The sequence below is a fragment of the Narcine bancroftii genome, chromosome 1 (assembly GCF_036971445.1).
Source record: "Narcine bancroftii isolate sNarBan1 chromosome 1, sNarBan1.hap1, whole genome shotgun sequence".
Classification (NCBI taxonomy): domain Eukaryota; kingdom Metazoa; phylum Chordata; class Chondrichthyes; order Torpediniformes; family Narcinidae; genus Narcine; species Narcine bancroftii.
This window is the reverse complement of record NC_091469.1, coordinates 476,658,220-476,681,439: the sequence shown is the minus strand read 5'-3', so window position 1 is coordinate 476,681,439 and position 23,220 is coordinate 476,658,220. Positions and strand designations below refer to the sequence as shown.

The 23,220-nt window shown below is 39.0% G+C and overlaps 1 protein-coding gene and 1 long non-coding RNA gene across 5 annotated transcripts in view; one reads left to right on the top strand and one right to left on the bottom strand.

The window, feature by feature from the left end:
- actr3b (actin related protein 3B) overlaps positions 1–23,220 on the top strand; it is a 355,031-nt gene that overhangs the window by 10,225 nt on the left and 321,586 nt on the right. The window lies entirely within an intron of this gene.
- On the bottom strand, positions 1,312–22,919 carry LOC138751893 (uncharacterized). The gene is made up of 3 exons (XR_011350248.1): positions 22,856–22,919; positions 6,445–6,542; positions 1,312–6,141 (listed from the first exon to the last, which is right to left on the bottom strand). It is a non-coding gene; the product is annotated as an uncharacterized lncRNA (long non-coding RNA).

The window sequence follows — 23,220 nt, the reverse complement described above, 5'->3', positions numbered from 1 at the left end:
ATCCAATAATTGATTTACTCTTTGCCATATCTGAAATATATGCTTTAGTATGGGGTTGGGGGTATCTGTGTTCTTTGAAGTTAATTTAATGTCCCATTTATACATAAACTCTCCTGCTATCTTTTCACCTACCACATGTTGTCCAATTTGTGCTCAGGAAGTGGCGGGGGTGGAGGGGGGGGGGGCTCCTTCAAAGAGTGAGGCAATAAATCTTGCCTGGGGTGCCCATTAATTAAAAAAAAAATCAGGTAATTAACTTGATGGAATTATTTGAAGAGATAACCAAAATTGTTGATGCTATTTATATAGATTTTAGTATAGAATTCTTCTCCGTGGATTGTTACCTTGTCATGGTGGAGAAGCTTGTGTGGTCCTGAGAGCGATGTCATCCGGAGCTATGCTCCTTGGAAGGTCACCCATGGCGGTAAGGTCGAGGGTGAGGTCGCTGACAAAGAACAATCCAACCAAAACCTCAACGATGGAACAGGCAGACGAGGTTACTTCGAACTCAACAGCTATGAAGACAGACGAAGGCTGCAACAAATCCATCAGCTTCAATCGTCGTGGTTTTCATGCCACTGGGACTAGTTGGTTGATTTGTGAAGTATTGGGTGATGCTACTTGGGGTGCAACATTAAGTACATGCTAAACAAATACACGCATAGGCACTTTTGCTCGGTGGGCCACATTCCAAGATTGGACTCATAAGCCACTTGAAAGCCCATAGGAACAAAGACCATCATCCTCGACCTTAAGGGATAGCCATGACAATGAGGAAAGCATTTCATAAGGTCCCAGTTGGCAGGTTGGTATGGAAGGTTAGGGCACACAGGATAGGAGGCCAACAAACCAAAATGATTAAAAAAAAATTGGCTCAGTGAAAAGTGTCAGAAAGTAATTGTAGAATGCAGTGTTTCAGACTGGATGACCATGACCAGTGGAATGCTTCAGGGTTCAGTATTACACCATTGCTTTTTGTAAATTCAAGTTTATTTGTAATCTGATTGCACAGGTACGATCTCAGGGTTATACATGATGCCATGTATGTACTCTGCTAAGAAATCTGACAAAACAGCGTTCTCCAGTCCTCGATTCAAAACATGCAAACACAACAACTAGTCTACCCAAGATCCGCAGACATAAAGGGTTTGTGTGCATGTCCTGGTGCTCCTGCCCCACTGAACAGGTATCTGTTTATCTTGACTCAGTTTTGTTCCCCGGTTCAGTCCCTTCCTCTCCACCTACATCTGCAAAACTTTACATGCCTCCCACCCCCCCCCCCCAGTCATTTAAACAACTTCCAATTCCCTGAACTCAACTGCCTCATCTTTACCATGGACATCCAATCACTCTTCACCTCCATTCCCAATACTGAAGGCCTCAAAGCCCTTCATTACTTTCTCGACAACAGACCCATCCACTCCCCCTCTACTACCACCACCACCCTCCTCTGGTTGGCAGAATTGTCCTTGCCCTAAATAATTTCTCCTTTAACTCATCCCATGTTCTTCAAATCTAAGGGGTAGCCATGGATACCCACATGGGCCCCAGCTATGCCTGCTTTTTGTTGGCTATGTTGAGCAGTCAATGCTACAAGTCTGTACAGGCAAGGGTCCTCAACTCTTCCACCACTGTATTGATGACTTCTTTGGTGCTGCCTCATGTATGCCTGATGAGCTCATCAACTTTATCGACTTAGCTGCCAACAAATTCACTTGGTCCATCTGTAGTATCACTCTCCCTTTTCTTGATCTCTCAATCCCCATCTCGGGAGACAAACCCACCAACTCCTACAGCTACCTCGACTACTCTTCTTCACACCCTGTCCCTGTAAGGATTCCATTCCTTTCAATTCCTCTGTCTCAGCTGCTCCCAGAATTTGGTCTTCGTTCAAGATCATCAAAGGTCCTCATATCTCAACAACACTTCCCCTCTACCACCCACATATCCTCCATTAACTGCACCTGCTCTTTCTACACCCACATATCCTCCATTAACTGCACCTTCCCTGGTCCCATCTGCCCCCACCCTCAAGGAGAGCCTTCCCCTTGTCCTCGCCTACCATCCCACCAGTCTCCGCATCCAATATATCATCCTCTGCCATTTCTGCCTCATACTACATAATCCCACTGCCAGACACATCTTCCCTTCTCTTCCTCTCTCAATCTTCCAAAGGGATTGTTCTCTCTGTGACTCCCTTGTGCAACCCCCCCCATGACCACAGGAGGAGCTCCACTTGCGCCTACTCCTCCTCACTCACTACCATTTGGGGCCTCAAACAGTCCTTCCAAGTGAAGCAGCACTTTATTTGTGAATCTGCAGGGGTCATCTACTGCATCTGTTGCTCCCGTTGTGATCTCTTCTCCATTGGAGACTCTCCATGCAGACTGAGAGATCACTCAGTTGTGTCTGCTGCAATAGCATGGAATTCCCAATGGCCACCCATTTCAATTCTCTGCCCCATTCCCTTGCTGAAATGTCTGTTCATGATCTTGTGCACGGCCAGACTGAGTCTACTTGCAAATTAGAGGAACATGTCTCTTATTCCTTCTGGGCACCCTCCAACTGGATGACATAATATTGACTTCTCTGGCTTCCCTTAGCCTACCCCCACATCTTTTCCTTGTCTCTTTTACTCCAGTTCTGCCTCTCTTTATCTTCTTTATACCTGTCTCCTTTCACAGAACCAAAACTACCCCTTCTTCCCTTATCAATTCTACTGTCCTCTTATATTTAATTAACCTTTTTTCTCTTAGTCTCCACTCCCCTCCCCTCCATTCTTGTGTTTTCACCATTTTTTTAATACAGGCCTCTTGCCTGTTTTTCATTCCAGTGTTTTTCAAGCTGCCCCCCTAAACTCACATTCCACCTTAAGCAATCCCTATTCCATAGCTGCTCTGTGATTAGTAAGGGATTGCTTAAGGTGGGATATGAGTGGAAAGCTTGAAAACCACTGTTTTAATCATCTCTAATTGGCTTGTTATGTGGACGGTTTCATAACTCTGAAGGAAATGGGCCAATAACAAGTTTTCTCAAGCAAAATATTTCAGTAACAATTGGGTCGAGAGCAGTGGTTCTCAACCTTCCCTTCCCACTCACATACCACCTTAAGCAATTCCTTACCAATCACAGAGCACTTATGGCATAGGGATTGCTTGTGGAATGTGAGTTTGGAGGGTAGTTTGAAAGCCTGATATACACCTTGAGGAGGGGCTTAGGCCCAACACGTTGGTAATATATCTTTAACTCTTAAGGATGCTGCGAGATCTGCTAAATTCTTCCAGCATTTCTGTGTTTTTGCTACATTGAATCATCTGCAGACTGTTTTACTTTATAACACACATACAGATAATTAATACCTACATATATGAAAATAAATAAATCTTGTTTAATAAATCGTCGTGTTTTGGAGGATTAGTGTGAGCAGTTCATTTTGTTGTTCAGCAGTCTTGCTTCCTGTGGAAAGAAGCTATTCCTCAGCCTGGTGGTACAGGCTCTGATATTCTTGTATCTCTTTCCCGCTGGGAGTAGCTGTGTGCTGGTTGGCAGGTGCCCTCAGTGATTTTGTGGGCCCTCTTCAGACAACAATCCCAATAGATCCTGTTGATGTTGACCTCTGATTCAGATCTTTACAGCAACTGTAGCACACTGTGATGTAGCCGGCCAGGATGCTCTCAATGGAGCTCCTGTAAAAAGTTGACATTGTGGTGGTGTCGTGTTGAGAAGAGTATTGGGTTCGATGGGTTCACAGAGAGGTGAGTACGGACACAACTTTTACCATCACGCACAACTTCAATTAAAACTCAGGAGACCAGCAGGGGAGAACATCAAATGGTACTCGATTACACTATTACTTAAACAATGATTATAGACATTCACATTGGATCCAGCTTGGACTCCAATACCAGTAGCTGCCTTTACTTTACACACTCACACACTTGACTACATACTCTACAGGCAGGGACTTTCACCCACACACACCTGGTTCCCTGTACCAATGGGGATGCAGCTCTCTGCAAGTACTGATCTATCGCGTTACTGTAGCTCAGCTTCACTGTAGTGCACACCTTACTCACAACACTTCCAGCAATGTCCGGGCCTTGGACCATGAGACAGAGAGAGAGAATGTGCTGTGCATTGATGTTTTGTACAGTTCTGGTTTGGGCATCTACCCAATGATAACCCTTGGTGATTTAAATTAGCCACAGCAAGTTGTGCACTAATGGGTGGCCAATGTCTAATCTTGATTGACAGGTGATAGGACTTCTGAACAAGTCCGGACAGGGAAGGACACATGACCACCCGCAATCCGCAATATTCTAGACAGACAGGGAGGTCACATATTTCTCTCAAATCCACATATAACAGGTAGCCTTGCCACTTCAGTCTTCTCAGGAAGTGCACCTTCCTGACGAGTGAGGAGATGTGTGTCCAGGATCGGGTACTTGTTAAGAGGACTCCGAGGAACTTGATGTTCTATACTCTCTCCACTACCAAGATATTAATGTGTAGTGGAGGGTGGCTGTTCCTGGTCCTCTTGAAGTCCACTATGATCTCCTTCATCTTGTCCCCGTTGAGACTCCGATTGTTATTATCACAAGATTTTCTACCTCTTCTCTGTAGTGCGACTCATTTTGTTGCTGATGAAGCCAACGACCGACGTGTCATCTGCAAACTTGATTACTCTTTTGGAGCTGGATCTGGCTTTACAGACGTGGGTCAGTAGCATGAACAGAAGTAGGCTGAGTACGTCACCCTGAGGTGCACCAATGCTTAGCAGCTTCTCCACCAGCCTCTGGGGAATTGTATAAAATGTCGAGCTGAAGTCAATGGATAGCAGCCTGGTGTTCAAGGCTTTTTTCTCCAGGTGGGTTAAGACAGAATGGAGGGACAAGACTATAGCATCATCAGTGGAAAAATTCCTTCTACAGTGAATTGAATGGGTCCAGTATCTTTGACAGATGTGTTTTGATGTGTACCGACATCAGATGCTCAATTGATTTCATAATGGAGGAGGTTGGTTATTGGGGCATTAGTTACTGTCACCCTCTAAATGATTTGGATAAGGATGTGTGTGACAAGGTGAGTATGTTTGCTGTTGACACAAAAGTATGTTTGAAGGTGGACAATGAAGGAGGTTACCTGGGTTTGCAATGGGATCTAGATCAGATGGGAAATTGAGCTGAGGAATAGCAGATGCAGTTCAACTCTGAGAAACTTAAGGTGGTACATTTGGGTAAATCGAACCAGGGCAGGGCTTTCTCTGTTAACAACAGTGCCCTAAAAAATGCTAAGGAGCAGAGGAATCTCAGTATGCAGGTAGCTCTTTAAAGATGGCAGAACAGGTAGACAGTAGTGAAGAGAGCATTTGGGACACACCTTCATTGGATGGGACATTGAATACAAGTGTTTGGATTTCAAGTTGAAATTATAGAAGATGTTGGCGAGGCCACACTTGGTTGCCTAGCTATATGAATATTATAAATTTGGAAAGTGTACAGAAAAGGTTTACAAAGTTGTTGCCAGGAGTTGAGTAATGGTGAGACTGGAAAAACTGGATCTAATTTCCTCAGAATGTAGGTTGTTGAGAGGGTATACTATTGAGGTCTGTAAAGTCATATGGGGCACTGATAAGATGAACAGCACCAGTCTGTTTCCTCGAATGGGAGAATTTAAGATGAGAGGACATAACTATAAAGTGAGTGACAAGGATTTAGAAGGGACATGAGGGACAGTTTTCATATGGCCACCATATGAAATAAGCTGACAGACAAAAGTGGTGGAGGCAGTTACATTAGCTTCTACTGAGAAACATTTGGATGACTTCTGGATGGGAGGGGATTGAAGGAACGAAAGATATGGTGCCAGGTTAATGGATAGGTTAGTGGCAAGTTCTCGTGGAGTGTTTTGATGTGGTATGTTCCAAATTTCCTTTCAGTGCTCTGTTTTCTTTGTAATTGGATAATTCTATTAAGGTGTAATTTTCTTGATGTGCTGTTGGGCCTTTGAAACAAAGGGACTTCAGAGATTCTTCAAACAAGCCTCCTCTTTCCTGTCTCACGATGGAGATGCTTTTTGTGAAATCCTCGAGGAAATCCTGTGGTGGGGCTCAGTGTGCCAAGAGGAGACCAAGACAAAATGCTGTAAAATAATAATAAAATTCAGATGGAGATCTGAAGCCTTGACCTAGTTCCATGATTTATGGCTGCATAAAATTCACTTGGAGCAGGGGGTTCAGTGTGATGGCTTAACGAAAATGTGGAAAACATCTCTCCTGGCAGAATTAATTAAAGCCCAACTTTAAAAAAAATTAAAAAAAAAACAGTGGATAACTTTAGAGTTCTTCTAAAGGGCTCAAGAAATGGCTACAATAAAAGCTAAAGCCCAACCTGTTAGGAAAACAGCTGCAACAGAAGTAACTGTAATAGAAGAAACTGGGCCTACCTTGAAAGTTCAGCCTCCGATCTTGATTCCGCTCCAGTCACGTTCAGTACGACCTCCTCGGGTAAGGATCCAATCTCCAGTGCCACCTTCTTGGGGAGCTGAAGAAGATGGCGTGGGAGCACGAAAAAAGAGGGTAGAGGTGACCACTGAGCAATTGCGCATGTGCGGATCTTTGCCCATGCGCACAATGGAAGTGACTTGTATGGAGTCTGCGGGCTTGGCAGCAAGTAGTGTTGCAAGTCAAACGAGGGCTAGACAAAGAGCCACATGCAATTTCAACCACTGGCAACATCAACAGAAGAAGAGGAGGAGGTCAGAATGAAAGAAGAAAGTTATGTGGCACAGTTACAGAGAGGAATCAGAAGAAGAAGTGGGAGCATATTATGTTACTCCTGAACCTTTGGACCAACACATTTTTCACAAAATTTCTGAACAAATTGACTTAAGTGAAAAAATGGATACAAAATTTGCAGAAGAAAGAATAGATTTTACTGCACAATTTGGGGCTATTAAGGAAGAAATGACTGTAATAAGACATATGACAAAATGTATTAAAATGGTTGATAAAATTAGAAGAAGATTTTCAAGATTGTCATATGGAAGTAGAAGTATGTAAAGATACAGTTAATAAGATAGACACTTTTACAGCGTGGGAGATTCAGAAAAAAAGATTTGTTGCAAAAAGTTGATATGTTTGAAAAATCAGAGTTGAAGAAATAATGTTAAAATTGTTGGTCTTCCTGAAGATTTTGAGGGTACTAATCCAGTATAGTTTTTTTCAAAGTTGGCTGCCTGAAATTTTGGGACCTGAAAATTTTCAGAATGGATTGGAACTTGATAGCACAGAGTTCTTAGGAAAAAAAAAACATATCCAGGACAACAGCCACTCTCTATTCTGATTAAATGTTTACATTATCAAGATAGAGAAATTATAACGAAAATGGCAGTTCAAAAAGCCAGGGAACAGCAGAATTCTTTAATGATTCGGAATAGAGTATTTTTTTTTTAGCAGATTTAAGTAATGCTGTTGTTAAGAGAAGAAAAGAATTTAATCCAGCAAAGTCAGTTCTATGGAAGAAAGAATATAAATTTGCTTTTCGAATCCAGCAATCCTTAAAGTTTTCTATGGAGAACATCAAGCACAATGTTTCGCTAATGAATCTGAAACTTTGGAATTTGCTAATTCATTTCCTAACAATAAGCAAAATGGAAAGTAACATTATTCATCTCAGTAAATGTAAATTAATCAAGATAAATTGAGAAAAGAGTTCTTAAAGTCAAAAGCCAACTGAAACTGAAGTTGAAATTGATGACGATCAAATTAACAGAGACCTTGAAGAAGCTTGCCACACTTGACTGACTGCTATTATTTTTGACACACTGTCTGGGGAGGCGGACTTTTTTTCCCCAGTTTCTCCTTCTGAGGCTGTCGATCCGAGATGAGCCAGGGTGGAAATGGGAATCAAGTATTTTTGAAATTGTATTATGGGGGGTACATAGTTTGAATTATGTAACATTTAATGTGAATGGGCTCAATAATACAATTAAAAGAAAGAGTTTTAGCTCATTTAAAAAAAGTTGAAAGCAGATATTACTTTTTTGCAGGAAAATAATTTAACTGAGAAAGAGCATCAAAAGTTAAAGAGAGAATGGATTGGTCAAGTTATACCTTCATCTGTTATGAGCCCAAAGGACCCCAAAATCCAGCAGCAATAGATATTCACCACAACAAATGGTTATTTAAACAAAAGTTATTTTTAATTAACTTTAAACATGAAAATAGAATCAAACTTAACTTATCTCTATACTTAACTAAACCAAATTAACCCCTTTCTAATTTTAAGTGTATGTGTATAATATGTGTGTAAATTTAAGAAAAGTTCTTTGGTTCACAGTTCAATCTCACTTCTCCTTCTTCCAAGTTCTCTGGTTGCAAGAAATTCTTATACTATGCATAGAATTTTACATGTATAAAGTTCATCAGGCTTTGGTGCTCGAAAGGTAAATGTTTACCACTCAGGAAGGTTCTTGTAGGGTTTGCAGAGAGAAATTTGTTGTTCCAGGATGTCCACAACTGAGGTACCACCATTAGTCACCTCAGTGTCTTGCTGATTAAACTTGCCCCATCAGGGTTTTCAAGATGGTAATTTCTTTCTTTCAGGCTATCACAGAGTTCCTTTCTGTACCTTTTATTCTAAGAGAAACATCAGACAGATAGCACTTGCAGCCATCCACTGCTCTGGAACTTTGTTTCCAACCAGCTTTTCCTGGCTTGCATTGTTCAGCTCCTTTCAGTGTCACTGACTGAGAGAGCTTGTTGAGATTGCTTCTCTCTCTCTCTCTCTCTCTCTCTCTCTCTCTCTCTCTCTCTCTCTCTCTCTCTCTCTCTCTCTCTCTCTCTCTCTCTCTCTCTCTCTCTCTCTCTCTCTCTCTCTCTCAGAAAGCCAATGTGACTCTCTCACTTGCAACATTCCTATCTTCAGCAAACGACAGGAGTTTCTCCTTTGGTCAAGCTGTTGTCTTAGATAAACAAAACCCAGGAGTGACCTTTCTGTGAGCACACTGTAGGTACATTTGAACAGCCAGTTTGTCGTCTCCAAACAATGATCTGTTCATTTCATGACATCATTTCAATTAACACCTACTTGTGAAATGTGCATAAAATTCTCCATAGATTTTGCAATGTTCCTGAATATGAATTATTTAGTATTTCAAATATGATCGGTTTTAAAATGTGTGTATGTATGTAACCCTCTAATCTTACCAAATTCCTCCCAATATTTATCCATTACACATCTTTTAATTCTAAAGCAAGAGGAGTAACTATTTTAATTAATAAAAAGTTACCATTTAAATTAGAATCATTTACTGACCCCATGGGATGATTTGTTTTGGTGAATTGTCAAATTTATTCAGAGTCTAGGACTTTTATGAATATCTATGCGCCTAATACGGATGATGAGAAATTTATTCAAGATACTTTAAAAAAAATTTGGTAGAAGCAAATGAAAATACAATAATTGGTGGAGATTTTAATTGCTGTTTAGATCCAATTTTAGAAACAAAAACAAAAACTGCTAAAAGAATTTTGATGTTAATGAAAGACTCGAATTTGATGGACATTAGAAAAAATTGAATCCAAGGGAAAGAAATTATTCATTTTATTCGTATTTATTTGACTCTTATTCTAGGATAGATTTCTTTTTAATTTCTGCTTGTTTGCAAGGAAAAATTGAATATGTACAATGTAAACCTAGAATTGTATCGGATCATTCAGTTATTGATGTCATACTTAAGTTCTGACAAAATTGGTTCAATTTATAGATGGAGATTTAATTCTTCATTATTAAAAAATATAGTTTTGTAATTTTATGAGAAACCAAATATAAAAATATTTAGATATAAATACTAATTTAGTTGATAATAAATTTGTTTTATGAGATGCATTAAAAGCTTATTTAAGAGGTCAAATAACAAGTTATTCAACTAAGAATAAGAAAAATTATCTTGGAGGTAAATAAATTAGAGAAAGAAATAGCAATTTTGGAAAAAAATTTACGAAAAGTTCCATCTGAGAAAAATAAGTTGGAATTAATAATAAAGAAAATGCATTATAATTCAATTCAGACATATAGAATGGAGAAATTAATTGAAAGAACTAAACAGAATTATTATGATCTAGGAGAAAGAACACATAAGGTATTAGCTTGGCGATTGAAAATGGAACAAGTATCAAGACCTATTAATGCTGTGTGACAGAGTATATAGATATGTTTTTGGGAGATAAATTGGGAAAGGTTTGTTAGTGAGGGTCACATACAAACACTTTAAAACAGATCTTATTTGAAATACTGGAGTTCTGCTAATGCTAGACATCGGGCCTCAGAGCCTTTGCCAAAGCTTTGGAGAGTGTCCAAGAGACTTCGCTAATGGATTGTTGTTAACAAAAGGGCAAGAGATGAAAGAGCTTGTTGGAGCCGCATATTGTCTGGAAGGGAATTTGCTGTTCTAAGAGGGTCACGTGGTTTTGCAAGCAGAGAGAGTAAAACAGGCTTTCTCTCTGGGTGAGAGAGACACAGATCAGTTCTACAGTGATACAGTCAGCAACAGCAGCAGTGACTGGAACAGGACAAGCTGGCAAGCTTGTGGAAACCCCATTTGGAAGACGGGTTGTGAGTTCTTAGTTCAGCCTGGTGGCTCATGCAAGAGGAGAGGACTGGCTGTCTAATGTTTCACTAGGAATAAGAGAAACAAGAATGAACTTGTGGTGACCTGAAAAAAAGAGGTCATCATCTGGAGAACCCTGAGGGGGCAAGTTTCTTCGCCAAGACACTGAAGTGGCTGGGGGGGGGGGGCAGTGAACAACAAATCACTCTCTGAAAACCAATGAGAACCTTCCTGAGTGGTAACCATTTATCTTTCAAGCACCAAAGCCTTGTAAACTTTATAAATGTTAAATTCTGTGCACAGTGTAAGAATTGCCTGTAACTAGTGAACTGTAGGAATGAGAAGTGAGATTGGACTGTGAATCAAAGAAGTTTTCTGAACTTGCACGCACATTACATACACGTACGCTTAGAACACTGCTTGTTACAGGCAGCCATCCTCAACGGGATCCTTTAATTTCAACCCTTTGCTTTCTGCTTATCAGCCAATTTTCTATCCAGTCCAATAGCATCCCTGTATTTCCATGGACCTTAATTTTACTTAACAGCCTAACATGTGGCACCTTATCGAAAGCCTTTTCACAATCCAAATATGCAACATCCACAGCCTACCCTTTGTCTATCCTACCTGAGATTTCTTCCCAAAAAAAAACTAATAGGTTGGTCAGACGTGATCTAATGTTTAAAAAAATAACTATGGGGAGCGTGGCAAGATGGCGTAGAGTCTAGACGTTGTAAGGTAAAAACATCATGAGATGGGACCGGAGAAGGAGTCACCCAGTACTAAGGAGTAACAGAATGCAGATGTGACCTTGTCCACTCAAGATAAGCTTTGCACTAACAAGAATGATGTGCAGCAGGCTAACAGAGAAGGGTAGCAACAGTTTATTCATTGGACAATGTCATGGTATGATAATTTACTAAGTACGTATCCTGAGGTATAAAAAAAACACCACTTGCTGATAACGGCAGAATGCGCCTTCTCCAACTAACACTGTTAGTTGCAAGTGTTACAATCCGGCAATAAAGAACAAAGAACTTTGATTTCGACTCAGTCTGGTGTTTGACTCACTCATTCATGAACAAAGCAGACCTAACAACGTGTAATCTTGACCTCTCTGGCCAGACTTTTAAGAACCCGTTTTTAACTCTGTTTTCAGGTTTAAATTTTTTAAAACTTAGTTTAAAGTATCAAGGAATTGTTATGGCTATTAATGGTAAAAAAGATTAAACCTCAAGTACAGAAGAAACTACATTTTTGGAGTTTTGAAGATTTAGAGCCTAAACAGTCTGCCACAACTTCAAGTTTGCTTTCTTTCAAGCCTAAACCACAGAGATTGCCTGTGGGAGCTGAAAAAATGACTACTACTCACCAGGAGAAGGACATTGCTCGAATTACCTGTTCTCAGGAGGAAGGTGCGTGTGCCCCTGATGTGGATCCTGATTCTGGCAGCCTGCCGACTTTAATGGGAACGCAAGAAGACGACTCCATTGCTTGAAATGCCCCAGGAAATACTCCAATCTGAATATTTTGGTCCTTTTTGTGAGGTTTTGAAACAAAAATGGGTTGCAGGGGGAGAACAGCGTCGGCCCCCTGAGGAAGTCGGGGTGCCGTTGCTGGGAGTCCAGACCTGCAGTGAAACTGTTAAATTGCCTGTTGTTGAGATGCAGCAGGAGCTGCAGTTACCTGGTTCTGCCACTACACAAGAGAAAGCAGGGCTGAGCTTTTCTGAATTACTATGTAAACAGCTAAGCCTTATCATTCAGCCGATGCTGAATGAAATGTCTCAGAGGCTCAGTTTGGAACTGGATACAATTAAAATACGTGTGGAAGCATCTTGTAAGGATTTTAAACAATTTCAGGCTGCTTTTTTGAAATGTCAACAACAAGTGGCTTCTAATACAGAAAAAGTGTTGGAGGTGGAAAAATCCGTTAAAGAATTGCGAAAACGTGAGAGGGAGTTAGAGAGGAAAGTAGATTATTTGGAGAATCAAAGTGGAAGGAATAATGTGAAGATTGTTGGTTTGCCAGAAGGTATGGAAGAACAAGATTCTCTTCGTTTTTTTACCGAATGGATTCCACAAATACTGGGGCAGGAATTTTTCTCTGGAGGTCTGGTATTGGAAAAGGCTCATAGAGCCTTAAGAAGAAGACCTTTGCCTGGTCAACCACCGAGACCCATGATAATTCGATGTTTGAATTATTTGGACAGAGAAATGATACTTTGTTTAGCAGTGCAAAATGCGAGACAACGACAGCCCCGTTAATGATTCAGAATAGTAGAGTTTTTTTCTATCCTGATTTGAGTCAAGAGGTTATTCAGCATCGGCGTCGATTTAATCCAGTTAAAGAAGTTTTGTGGCGTAAAGGTTATAAGTCTACTTTTCACTATCCGGCAGCGTTGAAGGTGTTTTGTGGAGACTTACAATCTCGGTTTTTTGAGAATGAACGTGAAGCAATGAGTTTTGCTGACTCGTTGCCAGATGTAAGAGGACAAAGTCGTAGCCCACCATTGTCTCCTAAAGAAAAATCTGGTTGTTCTGGAAATGGAAGAAACGGCAGAAATGGGAGAAATGGGAATGGAATGAGTCTGTTTCCTTGAAATGGGGTCGCCGAGTCTGTAATCTCTTGGATGAATAGAAGAGGTTTTTTATTTTTACTTTCTTTTTATGTGATTATGATATCTTGTTGTTATTCTTTGTTTGGCTGGGGAGGGAGTAACTTGCTCTATGTTCTACTAGTCATCAGCCACTGGTGGGTGATCCACACCCAACTTTTGTTTAGGGATTACTACCTTTTGGTAGTTTTTTTTGGGTTTTTTTTTTCTATTTTCATTTTGTTTAGACTTTAAATTGTGGTTTCTTTTTCTCCTATTGGAGGGGCTATTTATGTTTATCTGAGTCTTCATATATTGATGTTATTAGTTTTTAGTAATATTAGTGGATATGTCAAAGTTGAAGTTTGCTACTTTCAATGTTCGGGGTTTAAACAATCCGATTAAGCGTAAGTGTATTTTTATCAAGTTTGATCTTTGGTAAAATATGTGTTCGGTAGAGATATGATTTTATTTAACACCTGAAAAATTGAAAAAATATGATCTTTAGGAATCAGATTTGTGTTTTAGATGTGGTAACGTTGTTGGAATTTTTTTTCATGCGGTTTGGGACTAGATAAACTTCAATTTGTCTTTGTGTATTTAGCGCTATCTATAGTGAAAAAATGTATTGCTAGTATGTGGAAAGATACAAATATGATTGATATTAATAGATGGCATAATGAGAAAAATATTGTTTAATAATGGAAAAATTTACATATGTTTCACGAATAACTATAGTTTTTTTATTAATAGGTGGTTGTTATATTTAGAATATTTACATTTTGATTTATATTGACTAGATTTTAATATGTATGCTTTACTTTATTTTTTCTTTTTTCTTTATGGCTCTCCTTAGGAGAGTTGGCTGAAACAGAGTGGGGGGGGGTGTTTCTTTCCTTTTTTTCTTTTTTTATATATATAAAATATAATGTTCATGCTTTGTTTATTGTTATATATGTTACTTATTATCTGTAGTTTGAACAAATAAATAAAGTTTAAGAAAAACCTATGCTGACTAAGACCAATTCTGTCATGTATTTCATAACTTCATCCTTGAGGATGGACTCTAATATCTTCCCATCTACCGATGTCAGACTTATAGGTCTATAGTTTCCTTTTTTCAGTTTTACACCTTTTTTTTACAACGGAACCACATTCGCAACCTTCCAATCCCCTGGAACCACACCAGAAGCTATTAATTTCTGGAAGATTATCACCAATGGATCTACAATCTCCATAGTTACCTCTTTCAAAACCCACAGGTGTACCTCGTCCAGTCCGGGAGATTTATCAATCTTTAATCTATTCCGTTTGCCTTGTACAATTTCTCTAGTAATCTTAACTGTATCCAACTCTACTCCCTGAAGCCTTTGTCTATCAGGGATATTACTAATGTCCTCCACAGTGAATACAGATGTAAAATATCGATTTAATTCTTCTGCCATATCTTTGTAACCCATTATAATTTCCCTAGCATAGTTTTTTTTAAATAATTGGTCCTATGCCAACATGTGTCTCTCTTTTATTTTTTATATATTTAAAATAACTCTTAGTATCTTTTTCTATATTGTTTGCCAGTCTCCTTTCATAACTCATCTTTTCTTTCCTTATGACTTTCTTTATTTCTTTCTGTAAGTTTCTAAATGAATCCCAGTCCTCTGATTTCCCACTAGTTTTAGTTTCCTTGTATACCCTCCCCTTTGCTTTTATCTTGGGCTTAAATTCTTTTGTTAGCCCATTGACACTATCTTTTCTTTGAATAATTTCCTTTTCCTAGGAATATATCTATCCTGCATGCATTTTATTATTTGTAAAAATATCTTCCAATTCTGCTTTATTCCTCCGACTAGTTTGCTTTTCCAGTCGATTTGAGCCAGTTCCTTTCTCATACCCATCATAGTTTCCTTTATTCCACTGAAAAATTGATACATTTGTGACAGAATATATAGATATGTTTTTGGGAGATAAATTGGGAAAGGTTTGTTAGAGTAGGTCACATACAAACACTTTAAAACAGATCTTACTTAAAATACTGGAGGCTCTGCCCCATTGCTAGACATGTTGAGGGGGGGGGGGTCAATAGTCTTTGCAAGAGCTTTGGAGAGTGCTTAAGAGAGTTCACTATAGATTGTTGTTTACAAAAGGCAACAGATGAAATATCTTGTTGGAGACACAGATTGTCTGGAAGAGAACCTGTTGTTCTAAGAGGATCATGTGGTTTTGCAAGCAGAGAGAGTCAAACAGGCTTTCTCTCGGTGTGTGTGTGTGTGTGTGTGTGTGTGTGTGTGTGTGTGAGAGAGACACACACACACAGATCACTTCTACAGTCTTACATCCAGCAGAAGCAGCTGGGACTGGAACAGGACAAGCTGGCAAGTTTGTGGAAAGCATTTTGGAAGACTGTCTGGTCAAAGCCCTTGTGTCTCATGCAAGAGGAGAGGACTGGCTGTCTAATGTTTCACTTGGAATAAGAGAAACAAGAAGGAACTCTGTATTGACCTGAAAGAAAGAGGTTATCATCTAGAGACCCCTGAAGGGGGAAAATTTCATCAGCAAGACACTGGATTGGCTGATTAAAAAGGAATCAGTTGTGAATGTCCTGGAACAACAAATCTCTCTCTGAAAACCAATAAGAACCTTCCTGAGTGATGACCATTTACCTTTCAAGCACCAAAACCTGATGAACTTTATAAATGTTAAATTTTGTGCACAGTATAAGAGTTGCCTGCAACCAGTGAACTTGGAGGAATGAGAAGTGAGATTGGACTGTGAACCAAAAAACTTTTTGGAACTTACACACACATTACATACACGTGCACTTAGAATTAGAAAGGGGTTAAGCTACGTTAAGCAAGTCAATAGTGATGAGTTAAAGTTTGATTCTATTTTCTTATTTAAAGATAATTAAAAGCAACTTTTGTTTAAGTTACCATTTGTCTTGGTGAATATCTATTGTTGCTGGGTTTATGGGTCATCTGGGCTCGTAAATTTATGGGGGCTTATCCTCTCAGATTGAAAATTGGAGTTTTTGGGATTTATTAGTTAATTGTTTTTTTTTTACCCCTAAGCTCATTTATAGCTTGTGTGGAAAAATAACAGCATTGTATGTTGATACATTTTTGTGACAACCATCTCCTGCAGATCAAGAGAAAAGAGGAAGTGATGGTTATTTCTAAGGCATTAAAGCTGACTGAAGTCAAGCATTGGATGAGAAAAATGCAAATACAGAGGATTATAGTGAAATATTATATAGGTGAGGAAAAATTTGTCGAGAAAGACTGATAATTTTCCAATTGGAGTTGAGTTGCAATTGGAATCGGAGAAATTGAGGGTGTTGGAGGTAGAGAAACAGAAACAATAGGAGCCAGTCCAAGCTGAAAAGCAAAGAGAACAAGCTGAAAAATGGAGGGATTAGGAGTTAAAAGTAGCTGGAAAACAGAGGGAGGAGGATGAAAGACAAAGAAAATATATCTTGGAAAAGATTGAAAGGGACAGACAGTTTCAATTAGAGAAGTTAAAAATTGAGATGGAGGGAAGCAAGAGAATTGAGGCTGTAACTCCTGGGGAGAGGATTTTGGTTAGGAGAGAGGTAAATCTAGTTCCTCCTTTTGATGAGAGAGATATAGATGCATACTTTCAGCTTTTTGAAAAGTTCGCTAAGAGCTCAAGATGGCCAATAGAAAAATGGCCTCTTATGCTCCAAAGTGCATTGAAAGGAAAGGCACAAATTGCATCCTCTAATTTGACTGCAGAGCAAGTGGCAAATTATGATATGGTTAAACAAGCAGTATTGAAAGCTTATGAGTTGGTTCCAAAAGCATATAGACAGAAATTTAGGAGTCTGGTAAAAACATGGAATCAATCTTACATGGATTTTGCTCTGAATGTTTTGACCATTGGTTCACCTCAAAAGGAATAAATAATGATTTTGACAGATTGAGAGAATTGATATTAATTTAGGAAATTAAAAGGTGTGTTCCAAATGAGATTAAATTATAGCTGGATGAGAGAGACACGGGGATGTGGCGGCAAACAGCTAGATTAGCGGATGAATTTGCCCTAATTCACAAAATTAAATTTCAGAATAGTGAGCCTTTTCAGAGAGTTAATGTGGACCAGACTAATAAGCCTGAAATTAAGTCTGGAGAGAATATTAAAAGAAAAAATGAAGATAAGATGGGAAAGGACAACTTCTGGATTTGTATGTCATTTTTGTAAGAATCCTGGTTATGTTATTGTTAATTGCCTAGTATTGAAAAAGAGATGAGAAAAGGAGGATTTACCAGAAGCATGTATTCAAACAGTTGAATTTTAGGAGAGCAGATGTTCCAAATCTGGTAAGGGTGTCATGGATTTTTTCAAACCTTTTGTGTCAGAGGGCTTGGTTTCAGTAAAGGAGGGAGAATCACAGGTTCCAGTTAAAATTCTTAAAGATACTGGGACTGCTCAGTCACTGTTGTTGGAAAGTGTTTTAACTCTTGACCAAAGGACTGACATGGGGAGACAACTTTGATTAAAGGTGTTGGAGGTGAGGTAGAATCAATATCGCTTCACAACATAGTGCTGAATTCAGAATTAGTTAAAGAACCTGTTGTAGTTGGAGTAATTTTAAAGTTACCCATGCAGGGTGTCTTGTTTTTATTCGGGAATGATTTGGCAGAGGATAAAGTTAGGTCAGGTTTGAGATTAACAAATCAGCCTAATAAGGATGATTTTTAAGGAAAATTGTGAGATAAATCCTGCATGTGCTGTAATAGCGTCTTTGTCGAAAAAAATGATGAGAGCTGAGGAATATCCAGTTGATAGAGACTTGCCCAGTGCTTCTGAAATGTTTTAAAAGAGCAGGGTAATTGTGAGAGAAGGATTTAGCTTTGTCAAGGAAAGAGTTAATTCAACAACAGAAAAATGATGCAGATCTTGTTGACTTCAGGGACAAAGCAGTAAGTGAGCAGGATATTAAAGAAATGGCTTGTGGATATTACTTGAAGGGTGAATTGTTGATGAGAATATGGAGACCTCTTGATATTCCTGCTAATGAAAAGTGGGGGGTGATCCATCAGGTGGTTGTTCCCAGAAATTACTGGAATGAAATTTAAAATCTAGCCCACAGTACACTTTTGGGTGGTCATCTTGATGTAAAGAAAACCATGAATAAGATTGTGAGACAATTTTTCTGGTCTGGTTTGAGGAAGGATGTTGTAAATTGGTGCCAGACATGTCATGTTTGTCAGGTTGTGAGAAACCTAACCAGGGCCTTCTAGTAGCTCCATTACAACCTATTCCTGTTGTTAGGGAACCTTTCACTAGGGTTATTGTGGATTGTGTAGGTCCCTTACTGAAAACTAAGTCTGGGAATCAGTACTTATTAACAATTATGTGTACAGCATCGAGATTTCCAGAGGCTATACCATTAACGAATATTAAAGCCAAAATGGTGATAAAAGCTCTGGAAAGATTTTTCAGTTTTTGGATTACCTAAGGAGATACAGAGTGATCAAGGATCTAACTTTATGTCTGGGTTGTTTCAGCAGTTGATTTATGAGTTGGGAATAAAACAGCTCACTTCATCTGCGTACCACCCTGAAACTGACGAAGCTTTGGAAAGATTTTATTCTACTCTTTAAAAATATGATGAGGATTTATCATCTGGAGAATGGAAAAGATTGGGATGAAGGTATTCATTTATTGTTATTTGCAGCAAGGGAGGCTGGGCAGGATTCATTAGGTTCCAGCCCTTTTGAAATTGTGTTTGGACATCAGGTTAGAGGATCTTTAATGTTGATAAAAGAACAATGGGTTAGTGAGGATGTGCAGTTAAACTTGCTGGATTATGTTTCTGAATTTAAAGATAGGTTACAATAAGTGTGGACTTTGGCTCAAGAGAAAATGAAGCATTAATTTGACAGGAAAGCTCAAGTGAGGAATTTTAAGATAGGAAGTAAAATTTTAATTTTGTTTCCAACACATGACAATGCTTTGAGAGCTATATTTTCTGGACCGTACATAGTTAAGTCAAAACTGAATGATGTTAACCATGTTGTTAACACTCGAGATCAAAGGAATAAAACTCAGGTTTGTCACATAAATATGTTGAAACCTAATCATGAGGATAAAGGTAGTGGACAACAATCTGTATCTGGGGTGTTAGTTTTTGGCAGAGTTGAGGAAGTAATGGATCATAAGATTATGGAAACAATCTTGAGAGTAACCTTAAATAAACCATGGTTCCTGTTTGCCTGTCTAACTCAGCAATTTTGGAAAATTTCGAGGAAAAGTTAGGCCATCTTAAGACAAGAACAGATGCAGTTGAAATAATTAATTTTGAAATATACAAATTTGTTTCCAGATGTGCCAAAAGGGATATCAGTGATTTATCATGAAGTGGATGTGGGAGAGGCAAGTCCTCTAAAACAACACCCATATAGAATGAACATTCAAAAGAGTAAAATCATGCATCAGGAGGTGGAATATATGTTGAGGAATGACATTATTAGATCTACAAACTCAGATTGGAGTTCTCCTTGTATTCTGGTACCAAAACCAAATGGAACTGTTAGGTTCTGTACAGATTACAGGAAAGTTAATTCAGTAACTAAAATAGATGCTTAGATTACTGTATTGATAAAATTGGGAAAGTTAAATGTCTTACTAAGTTGGATTTATTGAAGGGTTACTGGTGTGTGCCTTTAACTGAGAGAGGAAAGAATATTTAAGCTTTTGTAACTCCATACGGTTTATATGAGTATAATGTGTTACCTTTTGGCATGAAAAATGCCCCTGCAACATTCCGAAGGATGATTAATTTGGTAATCCAAGGGTTAACACATATAGATGCTTATATTGATGACTTGGTCACAAAACGTGACACATGTGAAGAACATCTTGGGGAATTGGACAAATTGTTTGCAAGATTATCCAAAGCAAACTTAACTATTAATTTAGCAAAATGTCAATTTGCAAATGCCACTGTAACATACTTGGGTCATGTAGTTGGTCATGGCAAAGTTGCACCTATTCAAGCTAAGGTGAATGCAATTTCTGAGTTTCCTATTCCCAATGGCAAGAAAGCAGTGAGAAGGTTTTTAGGAATGGCAGGATATTATAGGAAATGTTGCAGAGGTTGCTCTTCCTTTAACCAATATTTTGAAGAAAAGGGAGAAATTTGTGTGGACTAAAGTTTGTCAGACAGCTTTGGAAAATTTAAAGGAGCTATTGCCCGATGTTAAAATCTCCTGATTTTGACAGACCATTTTCTTTAGCAGTGGATGCCAGTGAGGGAGCAGCAGGTGCAGTTTTATTACAAAAACATTGACCATCCAGTTGCCTACTTTTCAAAAAAATTCAATGTTCATCAAAGGAACTATTCCACTTTTGAGAAAGAATTGTTATCTATAATATTTGCTCTGCAGAATTTTGATGTACATCTCGGTACCTCTCATGAGCCAATTGTGGTATTTACTGACCACAATTGTCTGGTGTTTTTGAATAAAATGAATAGAAACAGAAGATTGTTAAACTGGAGTTTAATAATACAAGAATGTAATTTGCAATTTAATCATATCAGTGGTACAAATACTATGATAGCTGATTGTTTGTTAAGATGTTAAAATTGATCGTGTATAGAAAAATATATACTCCACATTGGGTTGCTTTATTGTAACGTTATATATTGGGTTAAGTTAGGTTAGTTAAGTCAATAGTGATAAGTTAAAGTGTGATTCTGTTTTCATGTTTAAAGATAATTAAAAACAACTTTTGTTTAAGTAACTATTTGTCTTGGTAAATATTTATTGGTGCTGGGTTTTGGGGTCTTCTGGGCTAGTAACAAATCTGATAAAATTTGTCCTTTGCAAATTTGAAATTGAATTCAATCATGTTATTGTCACTGCTTCCTAGAGGTTCTAAGACTTTTAACTCCCCTACGACCTCTAGTTCATTGCACATGACCCATTCGAAAACTGCGGATCCCCTGGTTGACTTCTCAAAAAGCTGTTTAAAAAAAAAAATCCATCTTTTAGGTTCTCTGCAAAGTCACTCTCCTGTGATCCAGTAAATTCCTGTCCTTCCCAATCGCCTGCCGTGTTAAAATCTCCCAGAATTACTTTGATAGTATTTTTGCGACATGCCCTTTGTATTTCTGTCTGTATCTCATAGTCCACCTCTTGGCTGGTGTTTGGGGGCCTGTATATAACTGCAATGTAATCTTTTTGCCCTTGGCATTTATTAATTCAACCCATACTGATTCTACTGACAGACCCTATGTCCCTTCTTTCTAATGATTTAATGTCATTACTCATCAGAGCCACCCCTCCACCTCTACCCTCCTGCCTTTCTTTCTTATAGACTGTGTATCCTCAGATATTGAGCTCCCAATCGCACGTCTCATTGAGCCATAGCCACAATGTCATACCTTTTTAGTTGAATCTGAGCGACCAGGTAATCTACTTTGTTTCTGATGTTACGCACATTAAACAATAGAGCCCATAAGCCCGTTATTGTTGTCGTTTGTGCTGTTCCTGTTGAACATCTTCCTTCCGTCTGCTCACCTGCCTTTCCTTTACATTGTTATTGACCATCTCTATACTATTAATTTCTAACTCTGTTGTAGCTTCCTGACTCGCTGCTATCCTATTCTCTTTGCTCCTCAATTTGATTTCCCTCCCCCTGCAAAGCTAATTTAAACACTCCCCAACCAGTCTAGCAAATCCTCCTGAGGATATTGGTCCCTTTCCAGTTCAGGTGCAGTCCATCCCTTTTATTAGAGGTCTGATCTTCCACAGAAACAATCCCAATTATCCAGGAATTAAATCCCTTCCCCCTACACCAACTTTTTAGCCATGCATTTATCTGCCATAACTTTCTATTTGTACCCTGTCTAGTGCATGGCACAGGCAGCAATCCAGAGATTACCACCCTCAAGATCCTGTCTATAACTTTCTCCGTAACCAACAAATCCCCTATTGCTAATGCTCTCCTCTTCTCAGCCCTTCCCTTCTGATATGAGGAGTCAATCTCTGTGCCAGAGACTTGACCACCTCAATTTGTCCCTGGAAGATCGAACCTACCAGCAGTATCCAAACCAGCATACATATTGGTGGTAGAAACATCCACTGGGGTATTCTGCATTACTGGTCCCATCTTTTACCTCCCCTGACAGTCACCTATCTATCTGTATCCTGCCTATTTGGGGTGACTACCTCTCTGTAATTCCTCTCTGTGACTGCCTCAGCCTCCTGAATAACCCGCAGTTTATCCATTTCCAGCTCCAGTTGCCGAACTTGGTCAGTAAGGAGCCGGAGCTGAATGCACTTCCTGCAGGTATGGTTGTCTGGGACAAGTATACCTTCCCAGATTCCCACATCCCACAGCTGGAATAATCCATAGCCATAGCTGACTCCATTAGCTTGTAGCATAATACCCTTGACTAGACTTACCCTCTCCCCTTACCTTGGTTGAAGCAGTTGCTCTTCTCACTGAAACCTTTCAAGCCAAAGCCTCAAAGCCCCACTCCTTCACTGGGCCACTCACTCACTGGGCCATTCCTTGGCCCAATCCTCCTTTTATTGGCCCTCGACTAATTAACCCTTATTAGCCAATTAACTCCCTTTTACAGGCTCTTCATCAATTAAGTGATATTTATGTACTTACCTTGCCATCAGTCACTCCACCCCCCTCCTCCACTTGATGTCTCCGACTGCTCCGACTCCTCGCCTGAAGCATCTGTGGTGAAGAGATAGGAACATTCTTTCATTCGACTTGGATCTGTTCTAAAGTTGAGACTTTTTGGATACAAGTTAAATTATTCTTGGAAAAAGTATTAAAAATTAAACTTCCATTTGATCCAATGTTGTTTTTATTAGGCGATACTAAGACGATTGCTTTAAGATTAAGATTGACTATGTATCAAATTGAATTTTTATGTTTAGATTTGGCTGTATCTAAGAAATGTTTGGCTATTACTTGGAAATCTGATTTAACTCTAGGAATGCAAAGATGGCATTCTGAAATGAAAT